The sequence below is a fragment of the Biomphalaria glabrata genome, chromosome 12 (assembly GCF_947242115.1).
Source record: "Biomphalaria glabrata chromosome 12, xgBioGlab47.1, whole genome shotgun sequence".
Lineage (NCBI taxonomy): Eukaryota > Metazoa > Mollusca > Gastropoda > Planorbidae > Biomphalaria > Biomphalaria glabrata.
Genome location: NC_074722.1, coordinates 27,552 through 53,253, shown reverse-complemented (window position 1 = coordinate 53,253; position 25,702 = coordinate 27,552). Strand labels below are relative to the sequence as shown.

The 25,702-nt window shown below is 34.0% G+C and overlaps 1 pseudogene; it reads right to left on the bottom strand.

Moving 5' to 3' along the window:
* Positions 1–405: 405 nt before the first annotated feature.
* Positions 406–20,152, bottom strand: LOC129922057 (protoporphyrinogen oxidase-like; annotated as a pseudogene).
* Between the last annotated feature and the right edge of the window lie 5,550 nt (positions 20,153–25,702).

The window sequence follows — 25,702 nt, the reverse complement described above, 5'->3', positions numbered from 1 at the left end:
TACGGTATTATGTTCATATTTGGATTGAATTGCATTATTGGTACTATTGGATGAAGTAGGTATTTTTAACGTGTGTGGTGTGTTGTCCATGTACTTGAGAGAACTTCAGTCACTGGAACTACTTGCATACTCTCTAACATGCCACACACTCCTTAGTTCTGAATACATAAAAGTCCACAGTCGAAGCAGAAGAAGGTCCACATCAATAGACTCCATCAGTACCATGGACAGACATATCTAAGAAGGGGGCATTGTTAAAATTGAACTAGTGATGCTGGTGTGATCATCTGACATGTTACACAGACCTGCATATGGGAAGCAGGTTTATGTAAACACTTTCCATGTAAATTACTTGTCATATGGTCATGTGATGATCTAATAAGGACAGCGACTTTTGAAAAAAGCCTTAGGGAACCTAAGAAAAAGAGAGTGTCAAGTCAGTCCAATACAATTGAGAACAGCTGAGCTTAAGACGACACAGAAATTTTAGTACAGGTTCAGTACAGCGAAGTCAGTCAGACGTTTCTGTTGCCTATTGTTAATTATTTGATTTTCTTATTTATTACACTTTTTGAGTTATTTGCCCAGTATTTTTATAAAATATATTTATAAATAATTTTGCTATATCATGAACAGGATTGCATCAGAACTATGATTTGAACACATCAAAACACACTAATAAACAAAATTGTTATAAAAAAAACAATAAGATGTATTTAAAGATCTCAAAAAATGTGGAAATATATTGATAATATCAACTTTTGTTTTTCAATTGTAACGATAACAAGTTAGGATAAACATTGTCAATTCAAATAAACAACTGTTTAGATAAATGATACAATACATTTTCTGAAATAATAAAAAGATGGATTCCCAAGTAGTAGCATAATATAAACGCAAAGATTTACCAATAAACAGACATGATATCTTCCATGACAACATAGCATTTAACAATTTTCTGTCAGATTATTGGTAGACAAGATCTTATACATTTCTTATTTTCTCTGTTCCAATGTATAAATTTAGTCATTTAGGAATCCATCTTAGTATTTTAAAGTTATTTAAAAAAAAAAAGAGCAATGCAAGGCTTAAGAATCAAAGTATATTGTGGCTTTTTAAAGGAAAAAAGGCAGAATGGAAAGGAAAATGATCATGCATAGTAACATTCAAATCAACATATGATGTTGGTAAAAACTTTAACATTTGAGATCAACTATTTCAGTAAAGACGCTTTCAGGCAAAAACAATGGTGCCCAACCGGCGGACCAAAAGTCTGCAGTTGAAATATGTAAAAAAGAAAAAAAGTTTTCTTCTATTTACTCTTTTTCCATAAACCAAAACTCTATTGACATGTTTCTATCATTAAGTTCACTGTAAAATGACATTGCCTGTCCCTACTGAAACATACATTTTGTTTTCATGACATCAAACATAGAGAACAGTGACAACAAAATGAAAAACATTTTACATCTTACAAAGTGTTTTTAAACAGATGGTTGTGGTTCCAGCCTTGTTGATGCAGTCCCTTATTTCATTTCATTCGCTATTTTCTTTTTATATGTGTGCTACGAGACGTTAAGGAGACTGATATATGCATCGAATACTTTTAACGCTCTTTAAAATCATTTCTATCATTAAATTCCAAACCTGGCAGAGAAAACTTAGAAGTATTGCTAAGTTTCTGAAACCTTAATTAGTAGTTGATAGAACATAAAAATACAAGAAAACTATTTGTCTTAGTAGTTTGATTCACAGACATACCATCAAGTCTAAGCTTGTACTTTATTGTGAAAAGAAAACAATGATTGTTTTCATTTTCCCAAGAGTATTAAACATTGAAAAGGTTGAGAACCATTGAACACATACAATGAATCACATCCATCTCATGGAAACACTATTCATCATGAAAACCCTAACCCTAAGAAACTTCCATTTCATGTAAACAAATAGAAAGAGTCAGATCTATCTTGAACTTTAATTTCAAGAAAAAATATCAACATGTTGGTCTGTACAAATCTTTCACATAAGTGAATGATGAAAATTATATAGTGTCATGTAATCCAATTAGATGTTTAAACATTATAGAGATTAAGTAGTACATGAGAAAAAAATAATTAACAATTAAATTATTCATTTAATTTATATGAGAACAATTAGCTGATAAATTATTTATTTTTTTATAACTGCTTTCATTGAAGTGTTCTGCAGTTGCTTATTTTTAGTTTTCTCCAGTTATTGATAATTTCACTTCTTGCTGACAAAATGTAAGACTAAAGAATAAAAAAACAAAATGAAAATACTAAAAAAATTTTGACATAGTTTAAAATTTAATTATTGACAAGCTTTCAATCCAGACACTTCAACTATCTCCTTGTTATATAATGCCTAAATATTGAAAGACAATTTTTGACATCTCAATATTAGTCAAGATAAATAAATAAATGTGTTAGTTCTGCATCATTTGATATACAACATTAAACAAAAATACTAATAGTTTTATCAGGCAATACAAAAGCACATCATAAAATCCTAAATTGAAAATCACAGCATGAAATTCAAACTCGAAACTCAAGTTAAGGAACCCATCATTTCACAACTCAGATACTGCCCTCCAGAGCGTATTTGATTCAATCAACTATGAATAACAGAAATGTAACAATATAAGAGGTTAGAACTAACTAGATTGCACATTACAAGCAAGGCCTTCATATAAGATATTGCCAAAATAAAAAGTGAAGCCTTGACCAGCTTAGAGAGATTATTTACAGAAAATTACAATGATGGTTAGAATTAAAAGAATTATCAAAATGTGAACTACTAAATCTGAATGAAGTCAATCTGTAGAGAATGAGTTGTGTTCTTATTTAGGTCTACAAAAAAACTGTTATACTATCAATCTCAGTCAAACATCACAGCCCAGTGGGTTTATCAGTCAGAAAACTCTATTTCACAGAATGACTTTAGCCTGATCAAGTTCAACACCAGCATGCTAGGACAAACACATGCGCATTATTGTAACTACTCCTTGAACATGCTGCGACAAAAACTCTACTCTCTAAGAACTGTACAAGTCTTTGTCATCTAATGGACTTTTAATGATTCCCAGATAAGAATGAGAGTAAAACTTTAAAATCTGATTAACAAACAAAATACCTCTTTCTTTCTGTCTCTCTCTCTCTCTCAAAAGTTTTTGAAAGAATACAAACTATACCTTGGGTAACGGATGGGACAAGAGGAAGGGTGAGGTAGGGCAGAAAAAAATATTACAAATATTTCATTGCAATCTTTAGAATGACAAAATTGTGAACAATGGCACTCAATCCTGGTATTATGATTAGAACCACATGTGTGTAATAGTGAACAATGGCACTCAATCCTGGTATTATGATTAGAACCACATGTGTGTAATAGTGAACAGTGGCACTCAATCCTGGTATTATGATTAGAACCACATGTGTAATGTTTTTTTCCATACCTTTTAAAACATTAATTACAAAATAGAAGTACTTCAACACACACAATGGATTCAGCAAGAACTTGACATACGCTCGTACATGTGAATGCTATCTATCAGTGTGCCTTTAAAGATTCAACCACCTTTTTAGCATTATAGATGCAGTCATTGATGGCTGGCCCTCTATAGGAAGAGCCCACTAGGTGCAATGGAAGGTTACTCTCCTTGATTTTCTGTTCCACTTTCTCCACCCAAGAAACATGTCCAACTTTATACTGAGGCAAGCACTCCTGTAAACAAAGTAATAAAATCTATTAAAGATAATAATTAGTGCATGAAACACCTTCAACTTCATCTATCCCTTAGTCTACTGGAGCACCAAACATGATCTGTTAATCGTCATGACACAAATACTTGACATTAAATATGCACACTGTAGTATGGTGCTACCTAGACAACACTTTAAAGAAATTAAGTTCTACAAGTCATGACACAAATACTTGACATTAAATATGCACACTGTAGTATGGTGCTACCCAGACAACACTTTAAAGAAATTAAGTTCTACACAAATACTTGACATTAAATATGCACACTGTAGTATGGTGCTACCCAGACAACACTTTAAAGAAATTAAGTTCTACACAAATACTTGACATTAAATATGCATACTGTAGTAACTGGTGTTACATTCATATGTTTATTTATGTTGAAGTTATGTTGTGTGTTTGTTTTGTTTGATTTCTTCTAGTCTCCCTTGGTCAAATGTTCAGTGTGTTCACAGGTTTTTCTCAAGTATGTGTGTATCACAAGTCTTTTATTAGTTTTTCATCTTCTAGTTCATGTCAGTAAAATGGAGGAGTTGTATCTTAAACATCAGTGCTGTAATTAAATCCTAATTGATACTATAACAACTGGTACTCAGAAAACATGTCTCTTTCCAAGGTGGTACTGAAAAAGAAGGCCAAACCAGATCATAACAACACAGCACACACACACAGACTCTAAGCCAGCATTGCACACCAGTACAAAAATACAACACTCAACGTAAAATACACAACACACACAATCCACAAGTTATAACACATTAGAGACAGCTAAACAGAAGGTTCAGCATTTAGAACGTGATAATGTTCAATGGTCTAAAAAGTCACAGAGTTTGCATTCAACTACTTATTTGTTTGGCACTTGGTTGGACACAAATACAGAAAAGAGTGCTATTTCAAAGTTACATGTTCAACATTGAGCGTTAACGGTAAATGTTTTTTTTTGCGTTATGTTTATTATTTTAACTCTTTCTCTCCTAATTGACAACAAAAACGTTGATTTGACCCCATTAAACTAAATCGATTTTGAGAGTTATAAACTTGAGCATTCCCCTATTCGATACCAAATATAACAAACAAAAAAAATATGGAAGTTTAATCCTAACAGGGTAGTGAAATACAAATGAGCAAAATGAATAATTCTATCGAAACAAGGAAAATAATTACGGAGAGAAAGAGTTTAAAAGTTTCAAATTGAAGCCCAGACTTGCTTTCCATCCTTTCCAAGCCACAAACATGTCTATTTTATGTTTATTTTATGTTTATATGACACATTCAGTTTCATTTTATCTTTCATGTTAATGTTTTTTGGCTATTATCTTTACAGCAAAGCCAAAACCTTTAGTGCTTAAACAGCATTGTCATATCTCCGAGAAATGGCAGAAAATAGAAATCAATAACAAGGACTACTTCTTACCTTCTGCAATGTTACATGGGATCTGATTGGATGAGATTTTATGCCCAATTGTTGAGCAGCTGCCTGAGAAGCCATCCATACAATGTCAGAACCAGAAGGCAGAGTTCCATCAGGAGACAGTAACTTATCATACCAAGATCCTCCGAGCATTACCTGCAGAAACCACCGGTAAGTAATTGAAACACACTTGAGTGTATAAAATCATGTTGGCATTAAGGAATTGTGAAAAGAGATGCTAAGAAAAATTTGAAACCACTACTCATACAACCCTTTAAAGAAATTAAGTTCTACAAGTTTTATTTAGATTATCTATGAAAGAAAACTTACAGTAATACGAGTGCTTTCTGGACAGCCTTTTCTATTATGTTCTGGGTAGGTGCATGAATCATAGACTACACCCAGAATGGGTCCACTTTCAAATGATGGCAGAAGGTGACCAAAACCCTACAAGGCAAAAATATAATTCAAAACTTATAGTCATTCATTATAGGCTTACAATAGAACTTAATGTGGTGTACATTAAATGAAGATGACGTATAAAAAAAGGTGTACATCAGCATTTTTCAAACTGTAAACTGCACACCCCAAGATGTCATCTTGGAAGGCCCAACAAAAGAGGGAGAAAGGGGGGGGGGGGCAAAACCTATTAATATATTTTTTTTAAGAATTACATTTTTTTTTCTAGTTATCAATCTGTGTTTGAATATAACAAACGAATATTCATATTTGACTAGAGTAACACCTTTAGAAGAATCACTCAATTTAGACAGCCTTCAGAACAGAAGACTTAAAAGTAAAGTAGCAGTTATACAGACCTGCCTACCAAAAAAAGTCCAAATGCGTAACGCTGATGGTCAAAATGCGTATTTTGGCACCAGAATGCGTAACACTTACGCGAACCACTATTTTGTCATATATATATATATATATATAATATTAGATCTAGATGTCATGATTAGATCTACAATCTAAATCAATACGACAATAGAGATGATATCTAGACTAGATTTGGATCTATGTCTATATAATGAATATAATCTACTCTAGATCTGGGCTCAAGAGTGTTACCGATGCCGTGGATCCGCTACAAACGTAGGTCTACTTCAAACTTTCGTAGGCATAACGATCTAGATTTAGTCAATCTAAATCATACTGCAACTAAATTGGATCTAGATTGTAGAGTAATGTAGAGACTCATGACATTAAGTAATCATCAATCGTAATGTCTAGCTAGATCTATTCCTGTATAACAAGTTATCTAGATTCTAGATCTATAATCCAGATCTAGACTAGATATCTACAATGTCACTCAATGTGTTTTGAATCGATAGCACTTCGATATTTCTTTTCTATACAAATGAATACGGGAATCAGGGATTCAACATAATTATTTTCTACTAATGAACTTACAAAAAAAAAAGTCACGTTGGTGTATCAGCTGACGGTACCAACCCGCCACTCCCTCACTCTCGCGTTCTTCATTTCTAGACTAAATCTAATTGCTTTTAAGAACCAATCAACGTATAGATCTGGACACAATGTGTTCCCCCACCTTTTCTGTCCCCCCCCCCGGCCAACAAAACGGCTTAGCGTGACCTCCGTGACCGCTCGTAAGCTAGTCAAGAGAGGGGGGAAAAAAGGATACGAAAAGCGTAACGCGACGGGTTCAATGCGTATTTGCGTACTGACGGTCATTTTTGGGAGATTTTGCGTAACGAATACGCATTTTGCGTAACGGTAGGCAGGTCTGGTTATACCTAAAACACAGAACCATTATCTTCAAATACAAAAACAAAATCTAATAAAATACCTAAACACAAAGATAAAGACACATTCATTATTCCATATGCTATAACAAATTTGTACAAATGCTCCTTCTTCCCTATGCTATTAGGGCATGGAATGGGTTGCCTGAGTCAGCTAGGTAAACCAATGACTAGGCAGAATTTAAGTCATTGGTTAACATTACCTAGGAACACACATAGGATGTAATCATCTTTTTTGAAGTAATGTCTGTATTTTATAAGATAAGATATTAATGAAGTATAATTTCCTTATTACTAATGTTTAAAAAATTACAATATTTTTAGTTAAAGACGTTATTTCATATTCCAACAAGAACCTTGTAAAATGAACGACCCTTTCATGAGAGGCATCTGTAACAATATTGTCTCAAAACTATTTGAAGACATTTAAAAATATCTACGCTAACATGTTTATTCACAACTTTCTTGTGTCAGAGTGGTTGATATTCTATTGTTGCACATTGTTATAATGACTTACTTAACAAAATATGATTTTATGACAATTACACCAACTACTGACATATTTCACTATATGTACCTCAAATGTCCATTGCGTAATAGTACTGGCCAGTGCTGTCTCTTTCTTTATTAGGTATACTTTGACCTATAACTTTATTTTACAATGATGAATAGTGCAGTCTGATTGCAAGAAAGTACTTCAATATAGGCCCATCCCTACACTTTTTACTGCAGACTTTTTTTTTACATTTGCTTTTCTTAAGATACAATAAGGTTTTGTAGATGCCAGGAAAAGAATTTCTGAAGCTCAGAACATGCTCCCTATTATCCTCTTGCTGAAGAGAAAAAGAACCTGCTGCCTTTCCAATACTATCCCCAAAAAGAACTTTTCTAGCTAACAAAGCACTTAAAAATTATCAAAAAGCACAAACGGTCTAACATTTAATATGTAAATTTGGATTCTAAACATATGATGCCAAATAAAACTGAAAAACAGTGTGGTAATTATTTCTATTCTAGTCTAATATATTCTTAGAACCTTCGCAGAATCCACTGGGGGAGCCTATGGGGTTGCCCCAATCCCTAGCTGGCTAAGGAGAGGCGTCAAAGAAGTTTTTTTTTTATTTAGGGTGGTGCGCTGGTAAAAGTTTGAGAAACACTGGTATACATGGAATGAAGCAAAAAATCATCAATGAAATAAATCAGATTGAACCAATACAACAGTTTGTGCATTATTAAAGCATTAGGTCAATATGGAGACACGTTTATCCATCAATTTCTATTTTACCTTGACTGGCAAAACATTTTCCTTGTTCTCTTAATTGACCACCACAACATTGACAGAAGGAAGGGCAGATAAATCTTCTTTTAAATCTGTCATGCTCTTGGGAAGTGCAGCTGCTAAATCTATTTGGATAAAAGAAAACAATTTTTTTTGAAAATTCTGCTTTCTTTTTACACTAATCAAAAGTGTTTCTTCTCAATATTTACATAGTAACTTTAACTTATCAAATTAACAAAAATACATGAAGAATGTTGTATATATAAACATCTCTTATATTTTTATTTTATCATGTCCTAAATAGAACAATCAATAATTGGAATAGATATATTCAAATCAAATGCACAAGTGCTCTTTACAGATTTCTTCATGGCTTTCAATAAAATACAGCCACAAACAGGGTAATTTAAATATCAGCCACTAACTACAATCATGGGTTCTAAATTTCCTAATTCTATGTTCCCAGTTTGTAAAAGTTAATTAACTCCAGTTCAATGTATATGGACCCCATGAGGTAGTGTACTTTCTTCGATTTTGTACTCTTAACATTAGTGACATAAGAAGCCTCTAAGACTCAGTTAAATTTACTAAACTGGCTGCTGCCATAGTCTGTCTAATTTTAGAAGATGAAATTCACTATCAAAGTTTGATACCAACTAAAGCACTGGCACCTTTTTTGAACTGAATCTCACAAAAACTAAATAAATCATATTCTTCAGAAGAAAAAAAAGATTGATACTTGAAAACAAGATAAACAATATACCAATACAACAAGTGAACTAATTCAGATATCTGGGTGTCATAGTAGACAACAGGCCAAAAAAAATTCAGTAGCTATTTTTCTCATACAAACAGCTTTAAACTACAGAAGAACCTATTGGTTAATTTTTACTGTGCAACAATACAAAATCTGCCAACATATGCAATAACTTTTAGTCAAGGCAAAATGTCATCCAAGCTGTGGCCCTGCTTGGCCAGTCTTATAAAAAGAGCATAAAAAGCACAATCCTACCATATTTAATTAAGCTTTTGCAACAAAAATCTTAGAAGACAACCACCAATATCACTATATCACATAGCTGCGAACTGAATGGTACAATTTGTTTGTTCCTTATTCTGTCAGACTGTATCAGCACTACTAATTGACTAGGGAACCTGGAAAAGAATCCTTGTAATCACTACAACTTTCCAAAAAGGATCAATAAAGCAGTCTTTGTCTTACCTTTACTGTAGACAGCAGATATAACAAGAGAAGCTTCAATAGAATCTGATGGGGTAGAGACCTAAGAATAAAACAGATAACTCAATGAGCCACAAAAATTAAAATAGAAGTAATAACATAACCATAAATAGAGAAAATACATTTTCCAGCTGATGATGTCATAAAAAGAATTAGAAAAGCCTCGGCAATCTCAAAATTCTCTCGGACTGGAAAAATGCTAAATTGACCACGAAAACAAAAATGCCAGTCTAAAAATCCTGTATAGGAAGCAATCTGTTTAATAGAAGTGAAACATATGTCTAGAGCATAGATTGACTGGTTTTCATATATGCTGTCTGCAATGCATTGTGAGCATCTTCTGGAAAGATCATGTTTGCATCCAACAAAAATTCAATAAAGCAGTGTCTATGTATGACACATAGAAGACAATGTTGGCTCAGACATGTCGCGACATGCTAGATGGCAGAGTTCTCAAAATCATCCTTTATGCTGTGCAGACCTGAAGGACATCCACGACTAAAACAAGACTAAGCAGGACCTAAGAACTATGACTATGTGGGTCGAAATAGCCCATAATCAGGCAGCATGTAGACATTTGTACAAGGTGGTATGATCCTTGCAGAGAGCAAAAGGGTTGAAATGACATTAGGCAGGAATAAAGCTGAAATAAGAAAGATTCATTCTCATTTACTAAAAGTGACAATCCAAAATTTTATTTAATCACAGTAGAGTCTGACAAACTTAACTAGAAGCAATCTTAACCAGTTATTTATTAGGGCACATCCACTGTCCAGCCAAAATGGGGCCATTATAAATCAAATTTTTTAAAAAATTCACTTACTATAATTTTACCATTTTGATTTCGCTTGAGAGAAGTGACCTTAGTGTCCAGCCTTATTTCACCTTCTTTTGTGTTCTGTATTGAGGCAGCCATAGCATCGGTCAATTGTTGAAGCCCTCTAGATAATGACCAGGAGGCCCACTTATCTTCAATAGCTCGCCTGACTAAGCCAGTAGCTTCAACTTTGGGATCTGAGGAAATAATAACTGAATTAGTAACTTCCACTTAAGTTGAGTGAAAATAAATACATAATGTTAATGAATTTAAATGTTATGTTAAAGTTTGGGACACCAAAGTGTTTTACTCTTCAATGTTGGATCTCAATACATCCTAACGTTGCCAAGTTCCAAATGATGAAATTAATAAACACTTTCCAAAATATTAATTTTTAGATGAAGACATTAGCATATCAGGCATCTATGAGAAAAGTCTTTACCAAAAAGTCACCGAGCATTTGTTCCTAAATTCAAAATCACTTTATTAGACTTTTAGCGATATTTTTTATTCATGCTCAAAGTGCTGGGTCCATGGATTGTTTAATTCTTATGTCAATTCTGAAGAATTCCGTCTTTTTTGGTACATAACTTTACTTGAAAGTTACGATTTATTTGGGGAGGCTTCCAATTCGGCATTGAAGTTCAGTGTGTTTGGTTCCAATATTTACTCTAAAGTTACAGAGACATTTATAAGTAAGATGTGGGGAAAGTTTGATCTGTTAAACATTCTATTAGATTTAGAAAAATCTCAAACTGAAATGAGCCTATTTAGATTTAGAATTCCAGTAAAAATATAGAAAAATAAAACAATTTGACAAAAGGGAGGTTGCTACAAATTTTTAGGTAGCTTAGCAAACTTACACATTATAAACAAACTAGCTCGTAGGGTTAGAGTTTATATGTAAGTGTAAACAATATGAAAACATAATTAATTTTTTTTACAGTTTACAGAGAGCTAGGCTACTTTCATTCATTGAATCAAAAGTATTTAGACAGGGTTAGTAGCACTTTTCCATGACAAAATTTTAGGAGGTTTTTAAGGATGAAATGTATATATGTATGTGTGCATTAGAATTGCACATATATATATATATATATTGTTATTCTTTACATGATAAGCCTTGAACTGATGTAACAGAAGCTATATATCAAAATCACAGAGCCAATACTTCCTATTTACCTTTGAAACCAAAAACAGCTCCAGCTATTAAGGAGCCATATTTTTTCTCCATTTCATAAAGAGGTGGGAAACATGCCTGAACACTAAGCTTTCTGCAAAAATACCTCTGCAAAGGGCATCTATAGCAATATCTGCCAACTAAAAAGATGTTTTCAAAAATATAGAAACAGAAAGTAGGATTCTTACTACTTCTTATATCAAGCAGATCATTTTTTGTATATTACAGATCTAGTATTATTCCGCTACATTACATCCTTCTATATAAAACCTCCCTGACTCAAAAAAAAACAACAAGAATATACCTCTGGACCCAATCTTCGCCTTACAAAACTGTAAATAGACTCATCCTGTTCATTACTCCTTCTATGAAAAGGTTCCTTCCAAAGTGAGGTTATTAGAGGCTTGGTGAAAGGAGGCAGTTTTTTGAACATGCTCCACACATCTAAGTGTAAAAATAAAATACGCTTTAAAATAGGCCAACAAAAATCAGTTCTCATTTCAAAAAGAATGTTGTAAAACATGGATAAATTTATAATGACATGAAAAAAAAAGTGCAAAACACTTATCAGTTTGAGTTCATGTTTCTTCTATTAAAGATAGATTTTTTTTTAATCAGTTTTAAAAATAAAAAGCTTCTTCAGTATATATATATATAAGTTTTTAATTTGCTAATGTCTTACTTTTTTGTAATGTCTAATGAAGCACAAGGCAAAAACTTACTGGTGGGTAAAGCGCATAGTTTCCCATCAACAAACAAATATCTATTTTTAGCTGCAGAATCAGAAGGAAATATTGGTAAAACATGCTTGGTTAGGCCAAGCTCTTCAGCCTATAGAGTATACAAAACATATTTCAATTACAAAAGAATGAGGAACATGGAATTATTCTTTATGTCTTCAAAGCTATTGTTTTAAAAAATTTGAACAATTATAATCAGCTAATAGCATAACATCGTTTTCATATATAAACAATTATTGAGCATCAGCTGCAAAAGGCGAAGGTGTGATATTTTAGTTTCATTAGCTGTATGTCTGATCAATGAAAACCAAAAGTAAAAATAACAAATATAGGTTACTGACTGATGTATTGTAACATGTCTGTTCAATCTGTGTCTTTAATTGCCAAAGATATAGTGTATTAGTAAGTCCATTGTGGACTTTTGACATTTTTTGAAGATGTAGGCCTATCTAACCATGTGTGAGATTTCAATCCTTTTTAAGTAGGTAAAATGAAAGTTAAATTGAGTAATTACACAAAACAATATTTTACTTTAAGATGCGATTATGGGAATTTTTTAATTGTTAAAAAGATATAATAAAAATTAATATTTAACTTTTTAAAAACTTATTCTTCTTTGATCCGTTATGTTTTTTTTTACACCTTTTGGAGGTTCCTTTATAGATTTAAAGATAATTACATCACAGCTTTAACCTCCAGCAGGATTGTAAGAGGCGGCAGTGCACAGGGTTCGAACCCGGGGCCATCAAGACCATCGAATGACTGTCAAGAGTGCATACAACATTAACAGGCAGCCATCCATTCTTCATAAAAAATTTTTTTTTAAAGTAATGTTAATACGAATACAGAGTTACATTTTGTAGGAATGTCTCAAGGAATTCTCTAAATTGAAAAATAAAGTCTAACCTTAGAAGCAATAAGGCGGTGAGATGGCTGAGTGTTAAAGTGGGAAGCGTGGTCGAGAGGCTAAGTGTGCTTGAACTTGGCTTGTCTCGGCTACCTAGAAGGGGGCTCGAGGTTCGACACCCGACTCGGGCAGAGTTGCGTTTACTGAGCGCCTAAAGGCAGCACGGAAAACCAACTCCTAGATACCCCCTCCCCCCCACCGGTCCACAAATGAGATTGGACCAAAGCGCTCTGAGCATGCTATAAGCATGAAAGTAGCGCTATATAAAAGCTATAATAATAATAATAAAGTAATTGGCTTTCGAACTTGTTGTGATCACCCAGCTCTAATGAGTGCCTAACATTAGACGGGGAAAAGTAAAGGCGGTCGATCCTTGTGTTGGCCACATAACACCCTCATTAACCATGGACCACAGAAATAGATGACCTTAACATCATCATTTGCCCTATAGACCGCATGGTCTGAAAGGGGAACTTTACTCTTTTGTTTTTCCCACAAGCCACTATCTTGATGCAACTATAGTTGAATAATGTCAGGGATGAATATGTGTATTTGTATGTAACCAAATTTTACTTATTTGTGTCGTAAATGTGTAAGTTTGCATGAGAACAGTTGCCAGTGTGTGATGAACTAGAGCAGTGTTTCTCAAACTTTTGACCTATATGTACCCCTTTTATAATTTTTGTAATGCTGAGTACCCCTTGCCCACCCCCTCCCCCAAGAATATGTGGAATTGTTTCAATAACCCATATAATACTGAACAATTATTTTGCATACTGCACAATCCACCAATCCATGTTCTAATTATAACTACAAATTGGTTATTGATATTTTCCACTCATATACCTACGCGCACACACACAAACACACTTTTAAAATATATTTTTCAATCAAATCAATTTTTTAAAGTACATATTTCAAAACTAAACTCCAGAGTTAATCAACAAGTATACTTTTCAATAACATTAGCTTTTTTTTTGGGGGGGGGGGGGGGGGGGGCTGTGATAAAAGTGTGAAGGCTTTTTGGAATGTTCCATTCTAAATTGCAACTGTTACACTTATTGATCAATAGAATTTTAAAAATGTTGAAGAAAATAATTGAAATTGAACAATGAAAAAAACAAACTTTTCCATTTTCTCAGAGTGGGGGCCCTTGGTTTTAAACTTGCACTATTACTGCAATCAATCCCTTTGACTCACTTCCACAATGTTCATATCTGACACATGGAAATGTTTACTCAAGTCAAATTATGGTATCATCAGATACAGTTACTCAAATAACACTAGCTTAACTACTACTCTGGTTCTGAAAAGCTTTACGTTTACATCATTATGTGAAAGAATTGTCATCAATTTACCAACAAAAGTGTGTTTCTGCCAGCCTCACCCACTGGACGTAAACTTCGAGGACCATGTTCGAAAATAGCTCCATCAGGATAGGTGCTGGTATTAACCCATCCTCCTACTCGACTGCTGCCTTCAAGTAGAATTACCTACAATAACATAAAAAAACAATGTAATTATGTCATCAAACTATTTAAATTTAATAAATATAACTTAATAAATATTACTGCTAATTTGTTGGTTTAATACAGAATCACCCTACATAATATTATTAGTAAATATATAAGATCGATTTTTCAAGACACCAATGATATACAATCATTTACTCAATGAAAAAAAAAATGTTTGTACAAATCTCTCCATAATTAAATTATCTAAGAAAAATTCACTTTTTTGTCAATCTATAAATCTTAGGATGTTTCTTTTAATTATTACCTTTTTTCTTTGAATTAAATCTTTTTAAATTGCTTTAAATTTAAAATCAATTCCTATAATATAAAGATTATCAATCTAAGCAACCTACATTGAATTCAAACATACTAAAGTTACTGTGGGGAAAATAAAACTAATTTAAAAAAAAAAAAAAAGAAAGTGAAATAAGAAAAAGAGTGTTACAAATAAAAACTAAATCAATATATTTGTACAAGTCAAAATTTAAGGCAATCTCTTTTTAGTTTCAAATTTAAGGTACTAGAAATAAATTTTATCCAATGAAAATAGTGTATGTTCAAAATTTGTTTAGATTTAAGGAAGATTATAGACATCTGGAGAAGCACACATTGCCACTCCCCAACATGTTACCATGTAATAAAATAAAGCTCCTAAACTGTCAACATATTGGTAAGAGAGATCAACACTTCAATGGTTTTTGTTTCCTAATCCTGTATTTGAAGTTAAATCTTTAAAAAAAAAATTTTTTTTTTTCAATAACTGGTTTGACCAAAACCCGCAATAGCAGCAAAGTCAGTATAAAAAGAGCTAAAAAAGCAGGAATTAATTTGCACGAAACAAAATATTTAGTTGTCAAAATGTTACTAAACCAACACATAGATAAACTTTTATAGCAGACATGACAATTTCTGATATGTAAAAAGAAGACAGACTCATGTAGAGTGTTATATGTAAAGTTGTAAACAACTTGTAAAGTATAAAAAGATGTAAAAAGTAATAACTAAACAAGGATTTTTTAAAATCACAAAACAAAACAATGTAAAAAGCATAGATGATATAAATACATCCCTTGATGAAGATCTCTTTCAAAACAATTAGCTCAGACAACTATACTGACCTTAGAAAATTGTGGCAAAGATCTCTGTATATACAATGAAGAGGCAAGACCACTAACACCTCCACCAATAACAACAGCTGTTGCCATGTTGCATTCAATATTATGCAATAATCATCTAGAAAAAATAATTACACCAATTGCTCTGATTAAAATAAAAAAAAACACCTATACAATTGATATTGAAAGATGTAAACAGGAAAGAGACAAATATTGAATATATTGGAACTAATTTTAATCTAAAAGTAGCTAGAGTTGTGCTGTTATCATTTAACTTGTGTATTTACAAAATTGTGTGAGAGCTTGCAATAAACTTAATGATCACAGTTATCTTATAAATTCCTTTTCTTTTCTTTTTATTCTTCATATTTATGTGCACTTCATCCCGATGTAGGCCTATCTTATTCTGCATTAACAAATAGTCTTCTTTATACTGACTATTCTTCTGCTTTTCAGTTATTTTGAAATATTAGATCAGGCTCTATTTATTATGATTCTTGGGCTAGTACTTTTTTTTACTTTTCACATCCTGCTCTGTCCTGTCCCCCCTTAACTCTTTCTCTCCATAATTATCTACCACATTCTGGTGGAATCAACGCTGGTATCGTCAGTTAGGAGAGAAAGCATTAAAACGAGAATTTTATAATCATCCAATTGCCAATAGCATAGTACAGGTGTTCTCAATTATGATTTTTGCAGGGGCCACCCAAGTTCTGTGGCATTTTACGTCTCGTGAGACGATCTTTTCCCTTTGCAACTTCTTGTGTGACTAAAGAGGCCAATCCTTGATACACAGCTGCGATCACAGGTTGGGCATATAAAATCACCAGGCGCCATTGCATTTTCACCCTTCTTTCTGCTTCTGTTGTGTATGACATCTGCAATCTGTGACCCTTCCTTTATGCTCTCTCTCCATGTGGATCTGTCCAGTGCCACCTCTTCCCAGTTGCCAGTGTCGATTTTGAAGAGCTTCATGTCGCGTTTGCATACATCCGTATAACGTAAAAGTGGGCGACCAGCGGCTCTCCTGCCTTCAATTAGATCGCCATACAGGATGTCCTGTGGAAGTCGACCTACTGGCATTCTACGAACGTGGCCAAGCCAGCCAAGGCGTCTGCTGCTGATAACAGAGCGGATGTCCTGGCATCCTGCTCTATGTAGCACTTCCTCATTTGTTATCTTATCTTGCCACCTTATTTTAAAGATCCGCCTTAGGCATCGGAGGTGGAAGACATTCAGCTTTTTTTCCTGCCATGAGTAGGTTGACCATGTTTCACTTCCGTACAGCAAGGTGCTCAACACACAGGTCCGGTAGACTAGGGCTTTAGTACTGCTAGTCAGCAATATGTTGTCCCAGACTCTTTTCTGCAACCGTGACATGGTGGCCATTGCCTTGGCTATCCTGTTGTTTATGTCTTTATCCAGTAGAGTGTTGTTGGATATGATGGAGCCAAGGTAACAAAAGTGATCAACAATTTCTAGTGGTTGGCCATTAATGCTTACTTGAGGTGCAGTGTTTGTGTTTTGGACAAGTATCTTAGTCTTGCTTTGACTGATGTTTAAGCCGAACTTCTGGCAAGCAGCAGATAGTTTGTCAACCATGGACTGTAGCTGAATATCAGAATCAGCCACAATAGCTGAATCATCAGCATACAGGAGTTCCCTGACGAGTAGCTTCCTAACCTTGGTTTTTGCCCGCAGCCTTGATACATTAAATAGTTTTCCAGAGGATCTTGTATGGAGAAACACACCTTCGTTTATGTCGCTGTACGCATAATGCAGAAGACAGGAGAAGAATATGCCAAACAGAGTAGGTGCGAGCACACATCCCTGCTTGACACCACTGCAAACCTCAAAAGGTGCTGATTGGGCTCCATTGAATTTGACAGTACATTTAGTTTCCTCGTGAAAACACTCAATTAACTTCAGTAGTTTGGGAGGGCAACCTATTTTCCTCAGGAGTTTGAAAAGGCCACTTCTGCTGACCATGTCAAAAGCTTTAGTCAGATCGACAAAAACAATGTAAAGGGGTCTGTCTCTCTCTCTGAATTTCTCCTGCAGTAGTCGTAAAGAAGATATCATGTCTATAGTGGACCTACCACTCCTGAATCCACACTGAGACTCTGGGTAGACTCTAGAAGCTATCACTTGCAGCCTGGCCACCCAAGACCAATAGAAATATGTAATATTATTAAAGTGTAAGACTTGAATTTTTTCCCATTGGTAGTTACTTTATTTTATTGTTTAAGGATAGATGATGCAGAATCAGAATGATTTCTAACATTTTTATTGTTATAGAATTAAATCTTTTTAAATCATAGATTTTATTTCTATAGTAAAATTTGCACTCGTTGTGAAATATATAAAAAGCATTTTCGTTTATATTTAATTGTTTCATTGTTTCACCATTGTTTAAAAGTCCATGTTATTAAAGTTAATATTTTTATTATGAAACATTCCAAAGAACGTTAAGAAAAGAAAATGACAATTTTTTAATGGTATGGTTTCACTTTGATAGTTATATTAAAATTGAAAAACCACAGTACGTTATTTGTAACTAAGTTCTATAAGCCAGATCTATGATAATGAAATATCAGTAACTTCATTTTGATAGAAGCTGCCGAACTTTAATGAAAATGATATACACTCTATTTTAGACAATTTAAACAAGGCGTTTCTTTTTAGGTACGAAACCTGTTGAAACAACTACTACAATATGTGATATGTGCAAATTTGATAAAACTGGTTTATTTTTTAAAACGTAAAAAATCTCTTGTGATTTCATTGTTATGACATTGATCTGGATTTCAATGTTTGGTACAATATGAGTCACCAAAACTTATCGGACATCATTTTATGATTCATAGACGAATGTTAGTGATGAATATACTGCCAAAAGAATTATAAGAAGCAAAGAAAAACATCACTGCAATGATCAAATGCAACATTCCTTGATTTGTCTTAAAATATCCGATACTTCCAAATGACACTTTAGTTTTGGCAGAAAAAATTTGACGAAAATTAATAGTTTTACATTTCCAATATTTTCTATAAAAATACAATGGTAATTTCTGTGAAAGAACATTTGCGCATGATCCTGGATGAAATTTCATGCTTTTCAAATCTGCTGGATTTATACAAATTGCTAGGTATAATAGTGATGCAGTGAGAAATGATTTCTCTTCAATATCAATTTCACAATTCTTGATCTATTTCAGTGATATCCCCTTTAGCTTGTGTTGCGTCTTTTTTTTTTCCATTTCCAATAACATATTTTTGAGAAACACATTTGTATGATTATAAGCAATGCTAATCAGATGTCTTCTATATGATCATTATTACTATGGTAGAGTTAGATTTAACCCAATAACTGTAAGTAAGGGTAAGAGTAAGACTAATAGAAAAATAGGTAATAGATCTAGAATCTAGACTAGAACTAATCTATTTTGGACTAAATTTGAAAATATAAATTAAAATTATAATAGATCTAGAATCTAGATCTAGCTTATTCTAGATTGACTAGCTATAATTATAAACTAGTATAGAATAAGTATAAGCTTATAATTATAATAATAAAGATTTATTATTAATTAATTAATTATTATAAAGAATTATAATAATAAATTTAAATTATAATTTATTTGCCAATTATCGAATAAGACGCATTGGTCATAAAACATAAAATTTAAAAAGATTTGGTTCTGATTGGGCAATCATTGTCATTCATTTCATTGAATCACAATAATCATTGATAAAAATTAAATGCCTAGGCAGGCTAATCATACCTAAAAAAAAAGGCTAATGGCTAATGAATGTCACACTAATCATTCACTAATTGTGACTAATGATAATCATGGCATGGCTAATGACAGTACTGAGTAATGACTAATGTCAGTAATGTCAACTCTAATGTCTCTATATGATGCCTAATCAAATCAGTCTTATGATATGCTAATGACAATGACTAATGACAAATGTCAACTCTATGATCATGATGCCTAATCAAATCAGTCTTATCATTTATGATATTGATTATCAGATCATGTCAGATGTCTAGACTCTAGTCACTAGAGTCTTAGTCCTTAGTGCCTTAGTGAAGTTAGTCTAGTCACTCTAGACCTTGTCACCTAGATTCTAGAGTCTAGAGTCCTAGACTAGACTGAGTAGACCGTGTAAAGGCGTGTAGACCTACTTGATTAATACTTATACTTATACTGTATACTTTAAACTGTAAGTAAAGGTAAGACTAATACGCGTACTTGTAGAAAGTCTTACGTAACACGCTGATAGTTAAGTTAGGTCTAATCAGTTGCTCAAAGAACTGGAAGTTGCTAAACAAACAAAAAAGCTTTCAACGTTTACAAAATTAAAACGGCTAGTTATCGTTTAGTATCTACTGTATGTGGGGATATACATGAAAACTAGATCTGGTTCACAGACCTATATATTATATAGAGTCTCTATAGGTCTGTGATCTTCTAGAGCTAGATTGAATAAAAATAGATTAATAGACAGTTTAGATTCTAGTTCTTTATCTATCTATGTATATATAAAGTAAAGTTAACTAAATATTCATTAAAACAATAGCTTTTAATATAGAATCTAGATATAACGATGTTATAGATCTAGATCTAAAGTTACCTAGTCCTAGAATATAACAAATTTACGAAAAAAAAAACTAGGCCAAAGTTAGTCGATATAGAATCTATATAATATAGTATATTCTAGATTCTCAACAATATTGTAAATAGGCCTACTTAGGGTTAGATTGTTTCAACTTCAGAGTTACATTTAAAGATATATCCATTGGATGACTAGATATGGAAGGTCATGATCTCATCTTGTGATCCCTGTCAAACTCTGGCTTTTATGGGGAGCTGTGTCAGTGTGTACTTGATAGCACTCACAACGGGGTCAACATGCGCACATAGGGCCTACGATAAAAAGACACTCAAAGAGTGTCAAAAGACTCAAAACCCTCCCATAGAAGGAAAATTATAGGAGAACTGTCTGATCTGGAAACCACTGCTCGGTTCATCTCATAAGATTACTAATATGAACCCTCCGACATTACAAAAAAAAGGAATGATCGAACCTCGTGGCTTGAAGCCGTGAATGTCGGTATTCTGAGAAACAAGACAAGGGGATCAATTTAATACAAATAACGCAGATCGAATCAAAACGGGCAACCGCAACAGGCCTAAATAAATTCCTATGTGTGCTGCCGGCTTTTTAAAGCGAATATAGAACTCCATAGCCACAGGAAATGGGATTGTGCTGATCATACATCACAAAGGAGGAGGAGTTACTATCATGTCTCCGTCTAGGTGAAGGTCACATAATGATCACTTCCGGACTTATATGACATAGATCTATAAGCCAACAATATCATGTCGTGATCTCAGCTTATCTCATCCAGATAATGTCTCGATCTATAGACCAACGTCAAGACCATATCGTGATCTATGACTTATGCCCGGCTAGGCCTATGCCATCATTAAGACCGTCAAGAAATGCACACACAAACATTTAGACCTGTATAGATATATCCAGGATATATCCTACATAGCTTGCACACAAATACACATATAGCCCATATATATAGGCCTATATGGAGGCGCGGTGGCTGGGTGGTATATACATGACACTTGGCTTCCGGAATAGATTGCAAGGTATTGATATGTAACGTGTACGGGTAATTTATGTATATATATATATAAATCTAAATCGACCACCTACGGACAATGGTTATGCTTGCCCTGGGTGTGGCAAAATATGAAGGTCACAGCTGGGGCTGCGCAGCCACGGGAAATACTGCATTCTTCACTAATCTTCGGACTCGAAGACAAGCCTTATTATATATATATATATATATATATATATATATATATATATATATATATATATATATATAGAGAGAGAGAGAGAGAGAGAGAGAGATATAGAGATAGATAGATAGATAGATAGATAGATAGATAGATAGATAGATTGTTATAACTCTAGTGGGGAGGCGATTTTATATTACAGTAGGCCCGACACATATATGTGACGTGATCTGTGGACAGTGGAGACCAATCGCTCATGGCCACGTCCTGTGTTCAGGATGAGAGAGAGAGACCTGTAGAGCTTCGTACAACAGTACCGTACTGTTATTTTAAGTGAAGCATTTTGAAGTCAATGTGGTGTGTAGTCCATTGTAGTTTCGGCTGTTGATTAAACTCTTGCGTGGAAATGCTGTGATTAGAATGAGACTCTGCTAACACCCGATTCACTATAAGCCTATATTTAAAGTTAGGTCGCAGCCGGGGCTGCGTAGCCACGGAAAATAGTATTCTCACAGATGTGTAGGTCTAAACAAACTCTCTAAACAAACTCACTCTGGGTAACAACTTTTATTTCTGACCAAGGAAAAAAACACAAATGTTTCAATGTTGACCAGCTCCACTAGCAATCTGTTAAACTCCACTAAAAAGAACAAAATCTATTAGCATTTTTAAAAATATAGCCTATATTTCTAACAAAATTGAAAACGCCAGAGTAGGCCTAAAGGAGCGAGATGAGATAAATCATAATGAATGGGGGGAAAAAAAACGTAATGTTTTCACCGTCTTTAGAACCAAGGCGCACATACATTCACCTTTTTTTTTTTTTTCGACACACCGCACTTCGCCAAGATTTTTCAGCCTTCAATTACTGTATAACAATTCTAAATCAAAATTCAAAGCCCTACTTTATATAAAAGAGTTTTGATGATTTGATTACAGAGAGAGTTCTATTAAAGCCTAGATACTAGATCTATAGACTATTCCAACCGATTAGAAATGTATGTCGTTAATCCTGACCTCTACTGCGCTAGGGAAACCATTTGTGAGATATTTTAATCCTTGACGTCTGCAGCGGTTAGTTTAAAAATATTTAATTGCCGCTGAAAGTTAATTGTGAAATTTATGACCCAATTTTTTTAAATTATTTGCCTATTGATAAATGTATTAAAGGCGACTAGTAACAATGCACTTTAAAACTAGATCTATATAAATGGGAGAACTTAGTGGTTGACTTAAGGACTTAGGCCTACTGATACTTGCAGTTGGTAAGACTGTGTCCAGAAAATGGTACGTGTGTTAAGCTAAAATGTGTTTACAGAACTCTTTAAGAAAAAAAAAAAGACTTGTCTTCGAGTCCGAAGATTAATTATATAAAATAACTATATATCTGTATCAATTTATATTAAATTTGTACATTAAATGTAAATTTTGTTCGTATAAAATAAACTTCAAATATTTTTGTTTATTTATTTTCTTGTCTCTACATGTTTAGATTTGTACATCTCTAATCACGTTCGCTGCAATTCTGGCCACATCGTATTCGAATCCTATCGGTGAGTTAAAAGAAAAGAGATCGTCTGTGTAGGCCTGTATGTGTGTGAGTGTGTGTGTGTGTGTAACAGACAGACAGTCGGCATATAAGAACAATAGAGTGGAAGAAAGACACTGTAATAATTCTATTGTTCTAAATAAATTGATTCATCTTTTTTTTTTAGATGTATATTTAAAAAAAAAATTCACATTAAAAAAATTCCAAAAGGATAAGTCAAAAGTAAAACCTGAAGATACAAAATGAAAGAGCCTGTTGTAGAAGTAGAATATAATTGCAATCCACCATTAGAAGCACAGTATCTTTTTAAAAGTTGTTCCCCTGGCAATCAAATCATTAAATAAGAACAATCTGGTATAAACTTTGTCACATGTAAATTATGAGTGAGTCTGGTGTGAATGTACACTTTGGTTTCTTCTTCTTATTATTATTAAATCAGGGGCGGACTGGCTATATTGAGTACTTTGGGCAAATGTCCTGTGGGCTGCCACCAATATGGACCGGTGTGGTCGCCATTGAGTGGGCCGGAAGGCATGGGTCTAAAATTAGTCTCTTCTTTACAGCATATTGACATATTAGCAGCAATCTTTTGAATTTTCTGGATTAAACAAACTCGATCATACATAATAATAATAATCTTTATTGTCCCTAAGGAAATTTGTCTTACAATTTGTGCATTACACCAAACAAAACATTGTAACTATTAAAAAAACAAAACATACATTCACACCAGAGGAGTAAATCACACTTTTTTTTTTATAATTGCCTTCATGTAGGCCTACAGTTTTTATATTCAAGGCTGCTTATAGTTAGACCTACTTATCATTTAATATAGGTATTGATCATAAAAATCTAGACAGCAAGGATCAAGAACAATCGTATTACTGTGTTATATATATATGATGATAGCTACGACATCGTTTTTCTTAGTGAGACATGGTTTAAAGAAGTTGGTGATGAGCCAAGAACCATTGAGCTAACTCCACCAGGCTTTCTTTTAAAGAGTCTACCTCGAAAAACAGGCAGCGGAGGGGGCTTAGCAATACTGTACAGAGATAGTCTAGCCAAGTATGTAACAATAAGACCTGAAAGCTCAACGTACACCACCTTTGAGATGTGCGAGTTTCGCCTTTCCCACCACAGTAGAACACTGACTTTTATTTTCCTGTACCGCCCACCACCAAGCAAGAGAAATAAATTGACAACAAAAGTTTTCATCGAAGAATTTCAAGACCTCCTTGACAGTCACATATCAACAAAAGATCTATTTGTCATAGGCGATGTGAACTTGCATTTTGACAGTGAAAATGAGACATACGCGATGTCGCTGAAAAATGCGCTAAAGGATCGCAACTTAGACCAACTGATAAATGTTCCGACACACGTCAAAGGCCATACTCTTGACTGGATTGTTACAAATGCAAGTGAGCTTATAGCCAAACTCAATGTCTCAGACCGCGGCTTGTCAGATCATTTTCTTGTACACTTTGAAATGCGCCTATCAAAAGCAAAAAAGACAAAGAAAAACGTGACTTCCCGTAAACTTAAAGCCATAGATATTGCCTCCTTCAAAATGGACGTGACCTCTTTGCTGTTGCAACAGAGCAACACAGACGTTCTCAGCAATTACAATTCTTGCTTGAAAAAGTTGCTGGACAGCCATGCACCTCTTGTCACTCGTACAGTCTCAGTTAGGCCATCTGCACCCTGGTTGACGGAAGACATAAAGACTGCCAAACTTATTCGCCGACGTGCCGAACGTACATTTCAAAAGACAGGTCTGACGATACATCGACAAATATACATACGAGAAAAAAACAAGGTTAACCGTATGATTAGAGACGCAAAAGCTAGTCATATTCGACAAAAAATCGAAAATTCTGATTCTTCAAAGGAGCTATTCAGGATCACCGCTGAAATGTTAGGGGGAGCAAATAACGAACGTTTGCCGTCATCTATCCCAGTATCTGAACTTCCTGATTCCTTCAATAGATTCTTCATTGGGAAGATTGAGCAGATTAGAAATGACATGCCATCCCTCTCATCACAGCTTGACCACTCTCCAATTTTTCAAAATACTCCTTTTTGCGAGTTTCAGCGTGTATCTGAAGATTATGTCAAAAGTACTATTTTGAAGATGCCAAATAAGTCATGTGACCTTGATCCCATTCCAACCTCCTTGCTCCTTGAATGTTTAGATGAGCTTGTACCTACAATTACCAACATTGTGAACTCTTCACTGACTTCAGGCATTGTACCACAGCAATTTAAGCATGCACTTGTCAGGCCCTTATTAAAGAAATCCAGTCTTGACCCGGAATGTCTAAAAAGCTATCGCCCGGTATCAAATCTTCCCTTCCTGTCAAAGCTTCTGGAGCGCATCGTGTTAGCGCAAATTCTTTCTCATCTTGAACAGTACTGTCTCTTGGAAGAATTTCAATCTGCATATAGGAAGTGCCGTAGCACAGAGACAGCAGTGGTCAGGGTACTAAACGACTTACTTCACAATTCCGACAAAGGCCACATATCAATTCTTTCCATGCTGGACTTGTCCGCAGCCTTTGATACGCTAG